Source organism: Microcaecilia unicolor, unplaced genomic scaffold (assembly GCF_901765095.1).
Source record: "Microcaecilia unicolor unplaced genomic scaffold, aMicUni1.1, whole genome shotgun sequence".
In the NCBI taxonomy this organism is placed as follows: Eukaryota; Metazoa; Chordata; class Amphibia; order Gymnophiona; family Siphonopidae; genus Microcaecilia; species Microcaecilia unicolor.
The window spans coordinates 203,707-224,183 of record NW_021963020.1 but is presented as its reverse complement, the minus strand read 5'-3'; the positions used below and the strand labels follow the sequence as shown (position 1 = coordinate 224,183).

General features: G+C 44.3%; 1 protein-coding gene across 1 annotated transcript in view; it reads left to right on the top strand.

The window, feature by feature from the left end:
- Nucleotides 1–13,765: 13,765 nt before the first annotated feature.
- The window catches only part of LOC115458762 (ankyrin repeat domain-containing protein 6-like), a gene marked incomplete at its 3' end in the record, with an annotated part of 210,259 nt that continues 203,547 nt past the window's right edge, over nt 13,766–20,477 (top strand). The window contains exon 1 of the mRNA XM_030188573.1: nt 13,766–13,993. The remainder of the gene's footprint in view (nt 13,994–20,477) is intronic.

The following is a 20,477-nucleotide window of genomic DNA, read 5'->3' as shown; positions in this document are numbered from 1 at the left end:
GAAATGTAACAAAAATAAAATAGATACTATTGGAGATTCTACATGGAATGTTGCTACTATTGGAGATTCTACATGGAATGTTGCTATTCCACTAGCAACATTCCATCCACGTAGAAGCCTGCGCAGCCACATTGGTGATCTGCAAGGGCCGACTTCTTGTGACTCTGGGCAAGTCACTTAACCCTCCATTGCCCCATGTAAGCCGCATTGAGCCTGCCATGAGTGGGAAAGCGCTGGGTACAAATGTAACAAAAATAAAATAGATACTATTGGAGATTCTGCATGGAATGTTGCTACTATTGGAGATTCTACATGGAATGTTGCTATTCCACTAGCAACATTCCATCCACGTAGAAGCCTGCGCAGCCACATTGGTGATCTGCAAGGGCCGACTTCTTGTGACTCTGGGCAAGTCACTTAACCCTCCATTGCCCCATGTAAGCCGCATTGAGCCTGCCATGAGTGGGAAAGCGCGGGGTACAAATGTAACAAAAATAAAATAGATACTATTGGAGATTCTGCATGGAATGTTGCTACTATTGGAGATTCTACATGGAATGTTGCTATTCCACTAGCAACATTCCATGTAGAAGGCTGCGCAGGCTTCTGTTTCTGTGAGCAGGACGTCAGACTCACAGAAGCAGAAGCCTGCGTGGCCACATTGGTGATCTGCAAGGGCCGACTTCTACATGGAATGTTGCTAGTGGAATAGCAACATTCCATGTAGAATCTCAAATAGTAGCAACAGTGGAGGAGTGGCCTAGTGGTTAGGGTGGTGGACTTTGGTCCTGAGGAACTGAGTTTGATTCCCACTTCAGGCACAGGCAGCTCCTTGTGACTCTGGACAAGTCACTTAACCCTCCATTGCCCCATGTAAGCCGCATTGAGCCTGCCATGAGTGGGAAAGCGCGGGGTACAAATGTAACAAAAAATGTTAAAAAATGCCTTGAGGTACCTAAAGGCCACCATCAAAGCATGTATCTCAGCCCGCATCCCCTCCATAGTGCTGACCATGAGGCCCATGATTCTGTTGTGATGGGTGTGAACCGTCAAAAGGTCACCGCAGAGATTAGCTAACTCCTGCCAGTCCACACCCACACACTGTGACTTATTGGCCCCATGGTCAGCACCATGTGTATCTAGTGTGGGGGCTTGTGGCCAAGGGGGGACATCAGCTGCAGGGGCACCCCATGATCTATGGGCCTCAGGAATTACCCTTGCAGTTGATGTTCCCTCAGCTGGTATGACACATGTGCTGCGCTGGGGATGGGTTCAAGGGGTAGCACGGGTCCGTGGGCACCCGTTGACCCTTCTTCTGCCTCCTTCACTCCCAATTCCTCTCTCTCAGGGGCAACTGGCTCCAGGGAGGACCTGATGGGCACTGGATGGAAATGAGGAGGAGAGGGGAGAAGACACTAGATGGAAGTGGGGAGAGAGAGGGCAAACGCTGGATGGAAGCAGGGAGGAGAGAGAGGACACATGCTGGATGGAAGTGGGGAGAGAAAGGGGTAGACACTGGATGGGAGAGAAGAGAGGCACATGATGGATGGAAGTGGGAAGAGAGGGGAACTGTTCAGGTTGTAGCTGGGATGGGTGGTGCATGTCCAGCGTGAGCTATGTTTTTTTGCGTTACAGATAGGGACTGTACGTCTTGCACTCCTCTATGTTTTGCACCCGGGGAAGTTAGTGATGTACACCTTATGCTCATCTACGTATTTCACCCAGGACACTAGCACTATGTTTTGGCAAAAGCATAAAGAACTAGATGTTTTGCAGCTAGGCATATATGTTTTACCTTACAGGCACTAAATGGACACCTAGGACACTATAAGGGGACCTCATGGAGACCTCACAGACACAATATACCTGTCCTATAGGTGCAGGGCATGCTTTTGTGACCCCTTGTGGACCGTTTTCAGCTTCCTGGTCACTCTTAGAGACACTCATTTTTTGGGGACATTTCACATTGATCCATTTTGAGACATCGACGTTGATGTGCTGCACACTTTTGAAAGCCTTTAGGACGTCTTGGTCAGGGAATGGAGATATGTTGATTTTACAATAGTCTCTATATTTAGTCCCACATTTGTTGGGCTCTAGACGTCTTGGCTAAAATGTATAGATGTTGACTTCCACAACTTTTCTAAAATGGTGCTGCACACCTGTTATTTCAAATGGGGATAATGGAGAAAGATGTACAAAAGACGACCGTTACTATATCTTTTGGCCTGTTTCAATGGACACTCTTCTCTCGTAAGATTGTAGTGATGTTTACCCTTTTGGGTGGTTTTCATCGTGTCTTCAATCACTAATTATTTAAAGGCTGACAATAACGGATCCATTTGTCCTGGAGGAGTCCATTTTTGACTTATTTTTCTTAATAGATCTATCCAATCGATCTTCTTTATTGTCAAAATAAAGCTTTAAGTTCAAAGTTCTAACAAATCTCTCAATGTCAGCTTGAAACTAGTTCACAAAATCATTCACGGAGAAGCACCAGCCTACTTGTCAGACCTGATAGACTTACTACCCAGGAATGCCGAAAGATCATCCCGCAAATTCCTTGATCTGCACTTCCCTAACTGCAAAGGTCTAAAATACAAATTAATGTACGCGTCAAACTTTACCTACTTGAGCACACAGTTATGGAACACACTGCCGCGCAACTTAAAAATGATCTACGAACTAACGAACTTTCGCAAACTACTGAAGACCCATCTGTTTAAAAAGGCTTACCACAAAGACCAACCATTGTGAATATACACAACCCCCCACATATATTCAGAACTATCTAACAATATCTGCTTGTTTATTCATATATTATGTTTTATCATTATCTTGTTGCCCAAGATCTTTCTGTAACACTAAATGTCTAATTTCTTATAAATTTCCACCATTCATGATGTATTGTAAGCCACATTGAGCCTGCAAAGAGGTGGGAAAATGTGGGATACAAATGCAATAAATAAATAACTAAAACTGGAAGAAATAAAATGATTGACTAGGAACAAATGTTAACCCTTTTCGCAGAACTTCTTTCTCTGCCGGGGTTAACACTTTTGATGATAAGTTAAAAATGACTTCTTCCACTGATCCTGAGAGCGTGTTTGCGGTCTGGATTGTTGGTTTCCTCGAAAAGTTCTGCCTCTTTGTCGTCTTTTTTGTCCTCGTCCTCGATCTAAAAAAATCCAGGCGAAATCGCTGTTAATCTCTGGAGCCTGGTGATGAAGACGAGGAGTTAGAATCAAAGTGCACTCCTTTCCTTCTTGATTTATCTGAATCTCTTGGTTCTTCTGTATTATACACCCAACAGTAAACCTTATTGCTTTTATAGTTCATTTCATCTCTTGCAAATTTTTTTGCTTTCTGTCTCTGAAGTTGCTCTCTGAATTTTTCGATATTATCTTTAATATCTTTATGCTGTTTTTCGAAACATTCTATGCCTGCTACTGCTTGTAAGTTAGCAACTTCTTCTGTTATTTTTAGCTTCTGTTCACATAATTCCTTTTTGCTATACTACTACTACTACTACTCATATACTCTATAATAATACCTCTCTACCCTCATCTCCCCTTACGTCCCTACCCGTAACCTCAGCTCTCAAGACAAATCCCTCCTTTCAGTACCCTTCTCCACCACCTCCAACTCCAGGCTCCGTCCCTTCTGTCTCGCCTCACCCCATGCCTGGAACAAACTCCCTGAGCCCATACGCCGTGCCCCCTCCCTACCCATCTTCAAATCAATGCTCAAAGCCCACCTCTTCAATGTCGCCTTCGGCACCTAATCACTTCACCTCTTCTCAGGAAATCCTAACTACCCCAACTTGACATTTCATCCTTTAGATTGTAAGCTCTTCCGAGCAGGGACCGTCCTTAATTGTTAATTTGTACAGCGCTGCGTAACCCTAGTAGCGCTCTAGAAATGTTAAGTAGTAGTAATAATAATAATTATTATTATTACATTTGTATCCCACATTATCCCTTCTTTTTTGCAGGTTCAATGTGGCTTATAATTCATCGTGGATACTGGAAATAGAAAAGAATGTACATTTGGTTTTACAGCAAGTTTTGGGTACATGATGGTGAAATACATAATATTGGAAATAGAAAAGAGTGTACATTTGTTTTAGCAGACGTTTTGGTTACATGATGGTAAACTACATGATAGTGTTAAAGCCATAGACATTAGGTGCATGATAGTGTGAGATCAGAAGACATTAAAGAACATTCCTGGTATCTTGAAGAAAGTAGAGTTACGCTTGTTGTTCTTTATGATATACTAGCTGTTGAGCCCGTAAAAATAGGCTGGTATTGGAGTTTTCCTTCCCCCCCCCTGCGAGATCACCACCGCTCCCCCCCCCCCTCGGAGTCACCGCCGCTGCTGCCACCCCTCCACCCGGCCCGGGCCCTCTCTTCGCTTCTGAACTTACACATCCGTTTGCCGAACGCAGCAAGGCACATCAGCTAAGCTGCCGTGGGCCCTTCCTTCTCTGCCTGTGGCCCCGCCCTCCTGTGACGTAACGTCAGCAAGGGCGGGACACAGGCAGAGAAGGAAGGGGCAGCTCAGCTGATGTGCGTTGCTGCGTTCGGCGAATGGATGTGTAAGTTCAGAAGGGAAGAAAGGGCCCGGGCCGGGTGGAGGGGTGGCGGTGGCGACTCCGAGTGGGGGGGGAGGGGTAGCAACCTCGGCGGCGCAGTTTCCCTCTCTGTCCTGCCCCTCCCGTCATCACGTATTGATGCGGGGGCAGGACAGACAGGGAAGTCTCCACTGCGCATTTGCGAGTGAGTACGGTCACTCGCCGTTTATATGTTTGATTTTGTCGAAGAGATAAGTTTTCAGGAGTTTGCGGAAATTGGTCATTTCGTAGACCGATTTCAGCTTACGTGGCAGTGAGTTCCAGAGCTGTGTGCTTGTATAGGAAAAGGTTGATGCATGCATTGATTTGTATTTCAAGCCTTTACATTTGGGAGGATGAAGGTTGAGGAATGTACGGGAGGATTGTTTTGCTTTTCTGGGTGGTAGATCTATTAGGTCTGACATGTAGGCTGGGGCGTCACCATGGATGATTTTATGGACCAAGGTACAGAGTTTGAACGTGATGCGTTCTTTGAGTGGGAGCCAGTGTAGTTTATAATGAAATTAAGAAACCTCCTAGGTGTGATCGTGACCTCAAAAATGATTAAATGGGTCCCAGATTTTAAAAGCGATGTGAATATTTAGCAGCATTGATATTCTATCCCAAACCTGTTTCCAGGTTTTTTGAACCTTTTCTAATTCCACTATATGTTTTTTGAAATATGGCCACCAGAATTGTTCACAGTACTCTTGGTAAGGTCACACCATGGAGCGATACAGAGGCATAATATTCTTTGTCTTATTTTCTATACCTTTCCTAATAATTCTTAACATTCCATTTGATTTTGTGGCTGCCACCACACACTGAGCAGAAGAATTCAATATATTGTTCATGATAGCACATACATTTTATCCTTGGGCGATGACTCATAAAACCATAAGCGTTGTCATACTGGGACAGACCAAAGGTCCATTAAGCCAAGTATTGTGTTTACAACAGTGGCCAATCCAGGTCACAAGTACTTGGCAAGATCTCAAAAGAGTAAAATAGATTGAATGCTGCTTATCCTAGAAATAAGTAGTGGATTTCCCAATTCCATCTTAGTAATGGCTTATGGAATTTTCTTTTAGGAAATTATCCAAACTTTTTAAAACCCTGCTAACCAAACCTTTGTTAAACTCTGCTAAGCTAACTACTTTTACCACATATCTGACAACAAATTCCAGAGTTTAACTACACATTGAGTGAAGAAATATTTTCTCTGGTTTGTTTTAAATTTACTAAATAGTAGCTTCATTGCCTGCCCCCTAGTCCTATTGTTTTTGGAAAGGGTAAAGAAGCAATTCATATCTACCCATTTCACTCCACTCAATATTTTATAGACCTCTATCATATCTCCCCTCAGCCGTCTCTTCTCCAAGCAGAAAAGCCCTATCTGCTTTATCCTTTCCTCATAGGGAAGTAGTCCCATTCTCTTTTTCATTTTCGTCACCCCCCTGTACCTTTTCTAATTCTGATATATCTTTCTTTGAGATGCAGGATGCAGTGACCAGAACTGCACATGACATTCGAGGTGCAGTCACACCATGGAGCAATACAAAGGCATTATAACAGTCTCATTTTTGTTTTCCATTTCCATTCCTTTCCTAATAATTCCTGGGATTCTAGTTGCTTTCTTAGCCGCCGCTGCACACTGAGGAGAGGGTTTCAACATTTGATCAGTGATGACACCTAGATCCTTTTCCTGGGTGGTGACTCCTAATATAGAGCCTCGCATCACGTGGCTATAATTTGGGTTCCTCTTTCCCACATGCATCACTTTTTACTGTTCTAGGCAAAGTATAGAGTAGCTTCAACAGCCAGCTTAAACCATCCTCACGTAGAAACTTTACCAGTAGTCTATCACTTCTTAAGCAAACTTTCTTTACAGTTCAATTGCTTAGACAGAATTGCCTTCTGTACAAAGTCTGCATCTAGCCACTTGAGGCAATCCCATGCGCCAACGCAACGCAACCGCTTTGTAAAAGGGCCCATGGGTCATTCCATGCCAAGTGGTCTAAAATTTAAAAAAGTTCCCCCCATCATGTTCTCCAATTTTGTTCAAATTTTATCTGTTGCGCAAGTCAGGTGTTAAACGAAGTCGCGACCAATTTTGATGCACACTTTGAGTCAACTTCTTTGACTGGATTTTGCATCCATAATGTTAAAATGTATTTCATCGGAATTAGCATCAAAAACTGTACAGGATTTGAATTTTTTAGCCATTCTTATAAATGTGTTTGGATTTTATTAGACCTCAAAAATGGCATTTTGGTAAATGCCACGCACTCATGGACTGACAACCTTTCAGAAAAGGGGGTCTAGATCTGCAACTATTGCAGTTAGAGACCTCAAATTTTGGGAAACTTCCTTTAACACCTGACTCGCGCAACAGATAAAATTTGAACAAAATTGGAGACATGATATGGTGGGAAGGTTTAGACCACTTGGCATGGAATGACCCCCATAAATTTCATCTACCATTTGGATGCCCAAATGTCCAATCTTCCAATTTTCTAAAGTCCTCCTATTTTAATAGTCTCTCCCACTGCTGCAATGAGAGTGTGAGGGACAATTAAAATAAGGGAAGGCCATAGCAGAACACTGGTTGTGATTGAGCTGAGGGAGGGGGTAGAAAAAAGTGGAACTATGAGCCAAAACAAACAACAGATATATATATTTTTTTTAATAATTTTTTTATTGCACTTACAACTAAGTGGATCACAATAAAACATACACAATAATGTCACAAACAAAAAAAAAAAACTCTTCATACATTTATCAAAACATGAAACTCAGCCCCACGCTTTCACAGACAGATCTCTACTATAATAAAAGGCACCTTCAACGTTCTGAAGCTGACTCCGTGGCTTCAAGTGAAGGGTTCGTAAGGATCGTCGCTCTGTAACCATCTCTCTCGGCCCTGCCCTAGCGCCTCTGATAGGTCTGCCGCCCTCGACGTCATCACGTTTTGACGTCCTCACCATCATCATGTTTCAACGTCGAGGGCGGCGGACCTATCAGAGGCGCGAGGGCAGGGCCGACAGAGATGGTTACAGAGCGACGAACCTGACAAAAATTACGAACCCTTCACTTCAATGAAGCCACAGAGTCAGCTTCACAATGTTGCAGGTGGGTGGCTGGAGGGGAGGGGAGGGAAAGAGAGGGGGCAACTACCCTGGAACTGGTAGGGAGGGATAGAGGGGGGGCAACGATCCTGGAACTGGGTGGGAGGGTGGGCAGCCCCTGCAACTTGGAGGGTGGGCAGCCGGACCCTGGAACTTGGAGGGGGGCCAGGTGCACCCAGAAACTGGAATGGATGGAGGGAGGGGGGGTGACCAAGAAACTGGGAGGGAGGGGGGGAAAGACCCTGGAACTGGGTGGGTGGGAGGGAGGGAGGGAGAGCGGACCCTGGAACTTGGAGGGGGGCCGGACCCTGAAACTGCGAGGGAGGGGGCACAGGCGGACCCTGAAACAGGGTGGGAGGGGGCCCCTGGCACACACTCTCATTCTCACACACACACACACACACACACTCTCGCACACAGTCTCACTCTGTCACACACACTCACACATTCACGCTTTCTGTATCACACACTCACTCTCACACACACACTGTAAAACACACACACTCCGAGGAAAACCTTGCTGGCACCCGTTTCATTTGTGTCAGAAACGGGCCTTTTTTCCTAGTGTGTCTATAAAAGCTTGCAAAATTGTGCCACACTGCACACATTCTTACAATCCTAGGTAATGCATTCCAAACCTGTGGACCTGTAATAGAGAAAGATGAGATCCGAGTACAAGTACAAAATTACAGAGCATATTCAAAAGCATGGATTAATGAGACAAAGCCAACATGGATTTAGTGAAGGGAGATCTTGCCTCACCAATCTACTACATTTCTTTGAAGGGGTGAACAAACGTGGATAAAAGTGAGCCAGACAATATTGTGTATCTGGATTTTCAAAAGGCGTTTGACAAAGTACCTCATGAAAGATTCCAGAGGAAATTGGAGAGTCATGGGATCAGAGGGAGTGTCCTATTGTGGATTAAAAACTGGTTAAAAGATAGAAACAGAGAGTAAGTTACATGGTCAGTATTTTCAATCAGTGGCGTTCCTAGGGTGGCTGACACCCAGGGCGGATTGCCGATGCGCCCCTCCCCCCCGGGTGCAGTGCCCCCCCCTGGCGAAAAGACAGCCCCAGGGTGCATTTTTACCTGCTGGGGGGGGGGTGCCACCCGCCTGTCGGCTTCACTCGTTCCATGCTCCCTCTACCCCGGAACAGGGCTCTCTCTGCCCCGGAACAGGAAGTAACCTGTTCTGGGGCAGAGGGAGCACGGAACGAGCGGAGCCGACAGGCACGTGGCACCCCCCCCAGCGGCACGCACCCGGGGCGGACCGCACCCACCGCCCCCCCTAAGAACGCCACTGTTTTCAATGGAGAAGGGTAAATAGTGGGGTCCCCAGGGGTCTATGCTGGGACCGCTGCTTTCTAACATATTTATTTATTTTATTTGTTGCATTTGTATCCCACATTTTCCCACCTATTTGCAGGCTCAATGTGGCTTCCATAGTACCGTGAGGCGATCGCCATTCCGGTATGACAAATGCAGAATGATATTATGGTATAAGTACATAAGTACATAAGTACATAAGTAGTGCCATACTGGGAAAGACCAAAGGTCCATCTAGCCCAGCATCCTGTCACTGACAGTGGCCAATCCAGGTCAAGGGCACCTGGCACGCTCCCCAAACGTAAAAACATTCCAGACAAGTTATACCTAAAAATGAGGAATTTTTCCAGTCCATTTAATAGCGGTCTATGGACTTGTCCTTTAGGAATCTATCTAACCCCTTTTTAAACTCCGTCAAGCTAACCGCCCGTACCACGTTCTCCGGCAATGAATTCCAGAGTCTAATTACACGTTGGGTGAAGAAAAATTTTCTCCGATTCGTTTTAAATTTACCACACTGTAGCTTCAACTCATGCCCTCTAGTCCTAGTATTTTTGGATAGCGTGAACAGTCGCTTCACATCCACCCGATCCATTCCACTCATTATTTTATACACTTCTATCATATCTCCCCTCAGCCGTCTCTTCTCCAAGCTGAAAAGCCCTAGCCTTCTCAGCCTCTCTTCATAGGAAAGTCGTCCCATCCCCACTATCATTTTCGTCGCCCTTCGCTGTACCTTTTCCAATTCTACTATATCTTTTTTGAGATACGGAGACCAGTACTGAACACAATACTCCAGGTGCGGTCGCACCATGGAGCGATACAACGGCATTATAACATCCGCACACCTGGACTCCATACCCTTCCTAATAACACCCAACATTCTATTCGCTTTCCTAGCCGCAGCAGCACACTGAGCAGAAGGTTTCAGCGTATCATCGACGACGACACCCAGATCCCTTTCTTGATCCGTAACTCCTAACGCGGAACCTTGCAAGACGTAGCTATAATTCGGGTTCCTCTTACCCACATGCATCACTTTGCACTTGTCAACATTGAACTTCATCTGCCACTTGCACGCCCATTCTCCCAGTCTCGCAAGGTCCTCCTGTAATCGTTCACATTCCTCCTGCGACTTGACGACCCTGAATAATTTTGTGTCATCGGCGAATTTAATTACCTCACTAGTTATTCCCATCTCTAGGTCATTTATAAATACATTAAAAAGCAACGGACCCAGCACAGACCCCTGCGGGACCCCACTAACTACCCTCCTCCACTGAGAATACTGGCCACGCAATCCTACTCTCTGCTTCCTATCTTTCAACCAGTTCTTAATCCATAATAATACCCTACCTCCGATTCCATGACTCTGCAATTTCTTCAGGAGTCTTTCGTGCGGCACTTTGTCAAACGCCTTCTGAAAATCCAGATATACAATATCAACCGGCTCCCCATTGTCCACATGTTTGCTTACCCCCTCAAAAAAATGCATTAGATTGGTGAGGCAAGACTTCCCTTCACTAAATCCGTGCTGACTTTGTCTCATCAGTCCATGTTTTTGTATATGCTCTGCAATTTTATTCTTAATAATAGCCTCCACCATCTTGCCCGGCACCGACGTCAGACTCACCGGTCTATAATTTCCCGGATCTCCTCTGGAACCTTTCTTAAAAATCGGAGTAACATTGGCTACCCTCCAGTCTTCCGGTATTACACTCGATTTTAGGGACAGATTGCATATTTCTAACAGTAGCTCCGCAAGTTCATTTTTTAGTTCTATTAATACTCTGGGATGAATACCATCAGGTCCCGGTGATTTACTACTCTTCAGTAAAGTTCATGTGTAACAGACCCATTAGAGAATCGAAAAGAGGAAGAGTTATGTCCATTTCAGGTATTAGTTTTGTTGTGTTGCAGGATTCAGGCATTTAAGTTGGATCATTAGGGTATGCCTTTTTGAACAAGTTCGTTTTTAGTGATTTCCGGAAGTTTGGTAGGTCATACGTTGTTTTCATAGTTGTGTGCTTATATAGGAGAAGCTGGATGCATAGGTTGATTTGTATTTGAGTCCTTTGCAGCTTGGGTGGTGAAGGTTTAGGTATGAGTGTGTTGATCTTGTTGTGTTTCTGGTTGGTAGGTCTATGAGGTTTATCATGTATCCCGGGGCTTCGCCATAGATAATTTATAACGTCCTCATATCATCAACCGGAAAAGGGATCTAGGTGTCATCGTTGATGATACGTTGAAACCCTCTGCTCAGTGTGTGGCAGCAGCTAAAAAAGCAAATAGAATGTTAGGTATTATTAGGAAAGGAATGGAAAACAAAAATGGGGACGTTATAAAGCCTTTGTATCGGTCCATGGTGCAACCATGTCTCGAATATTGTGTTCAATTCTGGTCACCGCATCTCAAAAAAGATATAACAGAATTAGAAAAGGAGCAGAGAAGGGCGCCAAAAATGATAAAGGGGATGAAATGACTTCCCTGTGAGGAAAGGCTAAAGCGGCTACTGCTCTTCAGCTTGGAGAAAAGATGGCTGAGGGGAGATATGATAGAGGTCTATAAAATATTGAGTGGAGTGGAACGAGTAGACGTGAATCGCTTGTTTACTCTTTCCAAAAGTACTAGGACTAGAGGGCACGCAATGAAGCTACAAAGTAGTAAATTTAAAACAAATCGGAGAAAATATTCTTCACTCAACATGACATAAATTCTGGAATTCAATGTCAGAGAATGTGGTAAAAGCTTTTAGCTTAGTGGGGTTTAAAAAACATTTGAATGGCTTCCTAAAGGAGAAGTCCATAGACCATTATTAAAATGGCCTTGGGGAAAATCCACTGCTTATTTCTAGGATAAGCAGCACAAAATGTATTGTAGTTTTTTTGGGATCTTGCCAGGTACTTGTGACCTGGATTGGCCACTGTTGGAAACAGGAAGTTGGGCTTGATGGACCTTCAGGGTCTGTCCCAGTATGGCAATACTTGTGTACTTATAATGAAAAGAGTGTAAATTCCCAGTAGCTAATAACATCACATTCTCTGATGTAAAGATCTGGAGGGTCAATACCACAGAAATAACCTGTTTAAAATACCAAGGCGATTTATTAGAAATCAACACTTGATGAATCAAACTGGCAATCTGGCATAACACCCTAAATTGAATAGGCAACCAATGCAGTGAGCGGAGTACAGGCAAAATATGCTCAGAACGAGACATTCCACCCAGTAACCATGCCACTGCATTTTGGATAGTCTGTAATGCCTGTACCCTAGATTTTGCAATACCCAAATACAGAGCATAGCAGAAATCAATCCGAGAAATCGCCATACTTTGCATCACAGATGTCAGATCATGCTGAGACAACATTGTCTTCAACCTGGTCAAGAAATGAAGCTGAAAAAAATGCAGAGCGAACCACAAAGAGCACCTGATCTCGCATAGAGAATTGGGAATCCAAAATTACACCCAATAAACGCATCGCATCCTTTCACCATGCTTCACAGATTTACATTGCAACAAATTCTCATCCGTCCTAAAACAAACAAACAAACAAACAAACAAACATCAATTCAGAATGATTTGTTCACATTTAAAACAAGTCCATTAGAACACATCCATCCCACCACAGCATTCATACACTGGTTCAGTTTATCTGAGAGAGGGGTCAATCTAAAGTGACCCCAAAAAGAAGACACAGGAAAGAGACAGTAGAACGAGCAGATGAACAATCGAGCGACACTGACAGGGAAACTGGGTTTGTACCAGCAGGAGCTGCGCAGGAGTAATCCACCTCCTGCTGGTTTCCAGTAAAGTGCCAGGAAATGCAGATAGAAGCGCATTTCGTCATGCAGTTGTTATAAAGACAGGGATAGACAAAAAGCCAGTCAGGAAGTACAAGAAGTCTCCTCCTGCTAAATTAAACCCTGTGGAAACAGTGAGGAATTAGGAGAGGATCCCTAGCCTTCTCCAAGAAAGGGGCGGGACGAGCTTACCCATGGCCAGCAGAGGGGAGGAGCGCAGAACACCTTGTTTTCCTGCTCCCCAGAGGGATAGAGGTTTTTTCCTTGGGAACTAATCAGTATGTCAGGAAACCACCTAAAAGAGACGTGGTGGATCCCTGGCGTGTGGGAAGTGAGGCATCCAATGGATTTTGGAAATTGTCAGTCCTTGTTTGACAGAACCTCCTGCTGATGTGACAGTGTCAAAGCCTAAGGATTTTAATTGACTTTTTTTTTGCTGCAGAGAAGGAAGGAAAGAATCACAGAAAAGCTGCAACTGCGATGTGGGTGGTGCTGCTTCAGCTTCTCGTTCCCTGAAGGGGAGGGGATGCGATGGGGGACTTGTGCTGGAAGTTTATTTAATTTGACTCAAGCAGGTTCAAAAGACTGTGTGTGTGAAGCCTTGTGACTTGAACTGTGACAATATAAAGTGGTCAGCGTTTTAGATCCAGCAAGGAGCAGGACATGCAAAGATGAACCCTTCCGCTGAAAGAAGCCGTGCTGGACTGAATAAATCCCCGAGGATCCCGCTGTTATCCGTCTTTTACCTATTGCCCAATACCAGGAGAGAGATGAATGCTCTCTAACTCTCATTATATAACAGGAGTGCTGCCTGCAAGGACTTATTTTGGAGGATATTAAAGAGACTGTTTAAAAGCAGTCAAAACGCTTTCGGACTCGGATACTGGAGGAGAGAGACCCGTGGGAACAAAAGTAGCCCTGCGATTGAATCGCTGAGGGATAGTGGACGTCCTACTACCTGGTCTCTGGACACAGTTCTACCGACAGGTGGAGGGAGTATTTACCATTTCTCCGAGAATCATTCTTTTTGGACTTGCTGCGAATTATCACTGGCTGGTAGTTAACGCGCAATGCCTTAACAGTGCATGGTAAATTCCCTCGTTAAACAGCTAATACGGTAGGGGACGTGTGATGGGCAGGGTTTGCGCCTTGACAAAGTGAGCTTAATTGGTATATGACTGAGCAGTTCACAGTTAATATGACCTGAAGAGATGTAGCTAACTCAAAATGCGCTGTGTTATCTGTCCTGCAGTCAATGCATGCCATTTTCTCTGCATTTAAATGCGCAGCAAAATGCTGGGAACACCCCAACAGTTAATGCAGAGGTTTTACAGATCCTGAATGTGAAATTAGATATGCGAGATATCTCAAGGCATTTTAACACATTAGTACCAGGTGGATTGCTGACAGTATGGTGTGTGGAGCCCTGTAAGGTTCCATGCTTTCTCCCATGGTTTTAACTATTTTTTTGGCTCCTCTTTTGTAGGGAGCTAGTTTGGCCAGGATTCGGCAACTACTTTTTTTTTTGTTTGTTTTGCAGATGATCCAAATTTTTATCCCTGTGGGTTTGCATTGGAAGAATAATCTAGGGTGGATTAATGCGGTATTGGAGGCGGTAGCCAGTTAGTTGAAGGAAAGAGGTTAACGTTAAATGTTGCTAAATCAGAAGTTCTTTGCTGAGGAAAAGAGCAATGGAAGCAGATTTCAAAGTTTTAATTGGTGATACTCAGATCACTTATGAGTGCAAACTTCAGGCACAGGCAGCTCCTTGTGACTCTGGGCAAGTCACTTAACCCTCCATTGCCCCATGTAAGCCGCATTGAGCTTGCCATGAGTGGGAAAGCGCGGGGTACAAATGTAACAAAAATAAAATAGATACTATTGGAGATTCTACATGGAATGTTGCTACTATTAGAGATTCTACATGAAATGTTGCTACTATTGGAGATTCTACATGGAATGTTGCTATTCCACTAGCAACATTCCATGTAGAAGGCTGCGCAGGCTTCTGTTTCTGTGAGTCTGACGTCAGACTCACAGAAGCAGAAGCCTGCGCGGCCACATTGGTGATCTGCAAGAGCCGACTTCTACATGGAATGTTGCTAGTGGAATAGCAACATTCCATGTAGAATCTCAAATAGTAGCAACAGTGGAGGCGTGTCCTAGTGGTTAGGGTGGTGGACTTTGGTCCTGGGAACTGAGGGACTGAGTTCAATTCCCACTTCAGGCACAGGCAGCTCCTTGTGACTCTGGGCAAGTCACTTAACCCTCCATTGCCCCATGTAAGCCGCATTGAGCCTGCCATGAGTGGGAAAGCGCGGGGTACAAATGTAACAAAAAATAACAGTTGGGGGGGGGGGATTCTATAAATTGGTGCCTTGGCGCACATTTTGACACACAAATACAGCTTTGACTATCAAAATGTAGAACAGGTCAATGGGTGATGTAAGTTGGTATGACTAAGGTCGCCATGCAGTGCATTCAACTGATAGGATTTGATGGATTGCGCACTTCACGTGATAATAATGTTCTGCGTATGCCCTCTATGTATGGCAACTAAAGTTGCATGTTCAAATTTGGCAGTGCAGCCAAATTGCGCATACAACCTTGGGGTCATCTTCGACTTCTCCCTCTCCTTCTCTGCACATATTCAGCAGACTGCTAAAACCTGTCGTTTCTTTCTCTATAATATCAGCAAAATTCGCCCTTTCCTTTCTGAGCACACTACCAGAACCCTCATCCACACTCTTATCACCTCTCGCTTAGACTATTGCAACTTGCTTCTCACAGGTCTCCCACTTAGCCATCTCTCTCCTCTTCAATCTGTTCAAAATTCTGCTGTACGACTGATATTCCGCCAGTGTCGTTATGCTCATATTAGCCCTCTTCTCAAGTCACTTCACTGGCTTCCTATCTGTTTTCGCATACAGTTCAAACTCCTCTTATTGACCTATAAGTGCATTCACTCTGCAGCTCCTCAGTATCTCTCCACTCTCATCTCTCCCTACATTCCTCCTAGGGAACTCCGTTCACTGGGTAAATCTCTCTTATCTGCACCCTTCTCCTCCACTGCTATCTCCAGACTCCGTTCCTTTTATCTTGCTGCTCCATATGCCTGGAATAGACTTCCTGAGCCGGTACGTCAAGCTCCATCTCTGGCCGTCTTCAAATCTAAGCTAAAAGCCCACCTTTTTGATGCTGCTTTTAACTCCTAACCCTTATTCACTTGTTCAGAACCCTTATTTTCTCATCCTCACTTTAATATTCCCTTATCTCTTGTTTGTCCTGTTTGTCTGTCCTAATTAGATTGTAAGCTCTGTCGAGCAGGGACTGTCTCTTCATGTTCAAGTGTACAGCACTGCGTACGTCTAGTAGCGCTATAGAAATAAGTAGTAGTAGTAGTAATTGATTAACAAGCCAATTAACTATTGGCACAAATTTAGAATTTACACATGCAGCTTTCTAAGCATATCCTGTAAAAGCTGTGCATGTAAATTCTAAAGTGCAGATCACAAAAGGCAGTGTGGCCACGGGAGGGGTATGGGTGGATCATGAGCGTTTCTAAAACTTATGCACACTGTTATAGAATATGTCTGATCCGTGCCTAAGTTAGGCCTAAATTAGCACCTAAATTTTAGTTGTGGGGATGGGCGTACGTGTAGTCTGTAAACTGCACCTCACTCTAGGTGAGGTTTATAGAATAGGGCTAAGTGCAGTTTATTTTGGCGCTGTATATAGAATTCCCCCCCCCCCCCCCAAAGAGGAGAATTTATTTATTTATTTTTGATCCCACTTTTTTCAGTAGTAGCTCAAGGTGAGTTACATTCAGGTACTCTGGGTATTTCTCTGTCCCTGGAGTGCTCACAATCTAAGTTTGTACCTGAGGCAATGGAGGGTTAAGTGACTTGCCCAAGATCACAAGGAGCAGCAGTGGGATTTGAACCGGCCACCTCTGGATTCCTCTGGATTGCAAGACCAGTGCTCTAACCACTAGGCCACTCCTCCACTATAGCAACATTCCATGTAGAATCTCAAATAGTAGCAACATTCCATGTAAAATCTCAGATAGTAGCAACAGAATCTCAAATAATTTATTTGGATTTTGCTCACACCTTTTTCAGTAGTAGCTCAAGGTGAGTTACATTCTGTTACACTGGGTATTTCTCTGTCCCAGGAGGGCTCACAATCTAGGTTTGTACCTGAGACAATGGAGGATTAAGTGACTTGCCCAAGATCACAAGGAACAGCAGTGGGATTTGAACTGGTTGCCTCAGTAACCACTAGACCACTCCTCCACTCCAATATTAGGCGCTGGGAAGATCCATGCTAAACTAGTAATCTGTACAGGGCACTCCGCAAGATGTGCCCTTAACAGAATACTACTTTAGCACAGATTTCGTGCCTAACCTTACGCCTGCTGAAACCTGGTGTAAATGCTGGTGCACAATTTATGGCAGTTGGGTGCATAAGTAACCCTATTCTATAACATCGTGCCTGATCTCTGGGAATACCCCTGACCTGCCCAGGCCCCTCCCATGGCCACACCCCCATTTGAGATGTGCACTATAAAATTTAGGTGCGCATTTTTTAGAATAGGCCACAGGGTAAATTCACAGGTAAACCCAAATGAGTGCTAATTAACACTAATTATTTGTTTATGCTCATTAATTAGTTTGTGTGCGGATCTGGGATTCACACCCAAATTTGGGCTCCCTATATAGAATCTAGTAAGTGATGTTGGCCTATACTTTATAGAGTAGCACCTAGCGTTTACGTTCATAAATGGCAATTGTTGATGTCTCTGACGTGCTAAGTGCTAGCATTCTATAAGCTATGCACGCACTCGGGGCCAGATTCTGGATTTGGCCACACAATTTAATTAGTTAACAATTCAACGTTGATAATTGCTAATTAGCAAGCAATTATTGACACTAGTTGGCATTAAGTAGAATTTACGCACACAACTGTGGAGGAGTGGCCTAGTGGTTAGGGTGGTGGACTTTGGTACTGAGGAACTGAGTTTGATTCCCGGCACAGGCAGCTCCTTGTGACTCTGGGCAAATCACTTTACCCTCCATTGCCCCATGTAAGCCGCATTGAGCCTGCCATGAGTGGGAAAGCGCGGGGTACAAATGTAACAAAAATAAAATAGATACTATTGGAGATTCTACATGGAATGTTGCTGCTATTAGAGATTCTACATGGAATGTTGCTACTATTGGAGATTCTACATGGAATGTTGCTAGTGGAATAGCAACATTCCATGTAGAATCTCAAATAGTAGCAACAGTGGAGGAGTGGCCTAGGAGTGGTTAGGGTGGTAGACTTTGGTCCTGGGGAACTGAGGAACTGAGTTCGATTCCCACTTCAGGCACAGGCAGCTCCTTGTGACTCTGGGCAAGTCACTTAACCCTCCATTGCCCCATGTAAGCCGCATTGAGCCTGCCATGAGTGGGAAAGCGCAGGGTACAAATGTAACAAAAATAAAATAGATACTATTGGAGATTCTACATGGAATGTTGCTACTATTGGAGATTCTACATGGAATGTTGCTATTCCACTAGCAACATTCCATGTAGAAGGCTGCGCAGGCTTCTGTTTCTGTGAGTCTGACGTCCTGCACATACGTGCAGGACGTCAGACTCACAGAAGCAGAAGCCTGCGCGGCCACATTGGTGATCCGCAAGGGCCGACTTCTCAAATAGTAGCAACAGTGGAGGAGTGGCCTAGTGGTTAGGGTGGTGGACTTTGGTCCTGAGGAACTGAGTTTGATTCCCGGCACAGGCAGCTCCTTGTGACTCTGGGCAAATCACTTTACCCTCCATTGCCCCATGTAAGCCGCATTGAGCCTGCCATGAGTGGGAAAGCGCAGGAGACAAATGTAACAAAAATAAAATAGATACTATTGGCGATTCTACATGGAATGTTGCTACTATTGGAGATTCTACATGGAATGTTGCTATTCCACTAGCAACATTCCATGTAGAAGGCTGCGCAGGCTTCTGTTTCTGTGAGTCTGACGTCAGACTCACAGAAGCAGAAGCCTGCGCAGCCACATTGGTGATCTGCAAGGGCCGACTTCTTGTGACTCTGGGCAAGTCACTTAACCCTCCATTGCCCCATGTAAGCCACATTGAGCCTGCCATGAGTGGGAAAGCGCGGGGTACAAATGTAACATAAATAAATAAAATAAACTAAGTGTATTCTGTAATGGAATGCACTTAAGGTGCATAGCTGAAAAGGGGGAGTGGCCATGAGCAGGTCATGGGCGTTTAAAAAATCAATGAGCGTTATAGAATACACCTGGTCCACGCCTAATTAAAGCGTCGGCATTTACACCAAGTCTTCTTGGCGTAACTGCCCGTGACTAAATTTAGTCACACAGACAGGTGCTGGGTGTATTCTATAAACCATGCTGAAATGTAGGTGTACTTTATAGAACTTTTTCCCGTTCAGAATTTTCAGGCGCCATATGTAGAATCTAGCCCTAAGTGCGAATTCTATAAAGGTCACCTAGCGCTAAACAACCTTTATAAAATAGCACGAGGACTTAACGCCCGGTGAAACCTGGTGCAAATGCTAGCATCCAACCGATGTCAGTTGACTATGTACATCCAAGTATTCTATAACATCGCGTTTAATTTCTGGAAATGCCTCTGACCCGCCCATGCCCCTCCCATGGCCACACCCTCTTTTGAGTTGTGCACTGTGACATTGAGGCACACATGCTATAGAGTAGGGCATAGGGGAGATAAACATGTAATTACTGCCAACTAAGTGCCAATAAACCCCAATTAACTCCAATAATTGATAGCACCTAATTCACTAATTATTTTATGTATTTATTTATTTACTTATATCCCACATAATCTGAATGTTAATTATTCAGTTCTATGTGGTTTACAATAATTAGGACTAGAAATGCATACAATATATTTGTACAAGTATGAAGAAAACATATAAACAGATTTTGAAAAGAGCAAACAATAAAGATATCCATAACGTTTGCTGTTTAGTTCATTGTCTAACAGTGCAAAAATTTGTTAAAAGGAATGCCTTGAGAAATTTGCAAAATATTAGATAGTTGGTCATTCTTTTTATCTCACTAGGGATGGAGTTCCACCATTTTGAATCTGTATGTATGTGAGAAATCTCTGTTTGATGTGGATTTATATCTGACTAGTAAACAAAGGCCCATTTCTGAGCGCAATGAAACGGGCGCTAGCAAGGGTTTCATGGCTGCATGGGTCGTCGCTGTTTTACGTGGTTCGTGTTGTGCACCGCTGCCGTTTCCGTTGTAGCTCTGTGTGGGTGGCGGTTTTCGTGATCCACCCTCGACGTCATCGCGTTTTGACGTGAGGGCGGAGCAGAGCTACAGTGTGGAAATCCGGAGTTTGTGGCCTGAGTAGATCATTGGAGGTGAGAATCTGCTTCGCCCTCAATGTCATAACGTTTGACGCGAGGACGGGGCCCAGAGACTGTGATTTTCGTGGCTTCAGAGCTTCGAACATACGAACCTTGGCTTCAGTGACGTCAGCAGACAATAGAACGTTGAGGGTGAGTTTTATATATATAGATGTTTTTATAGCTGGGGAAATGTA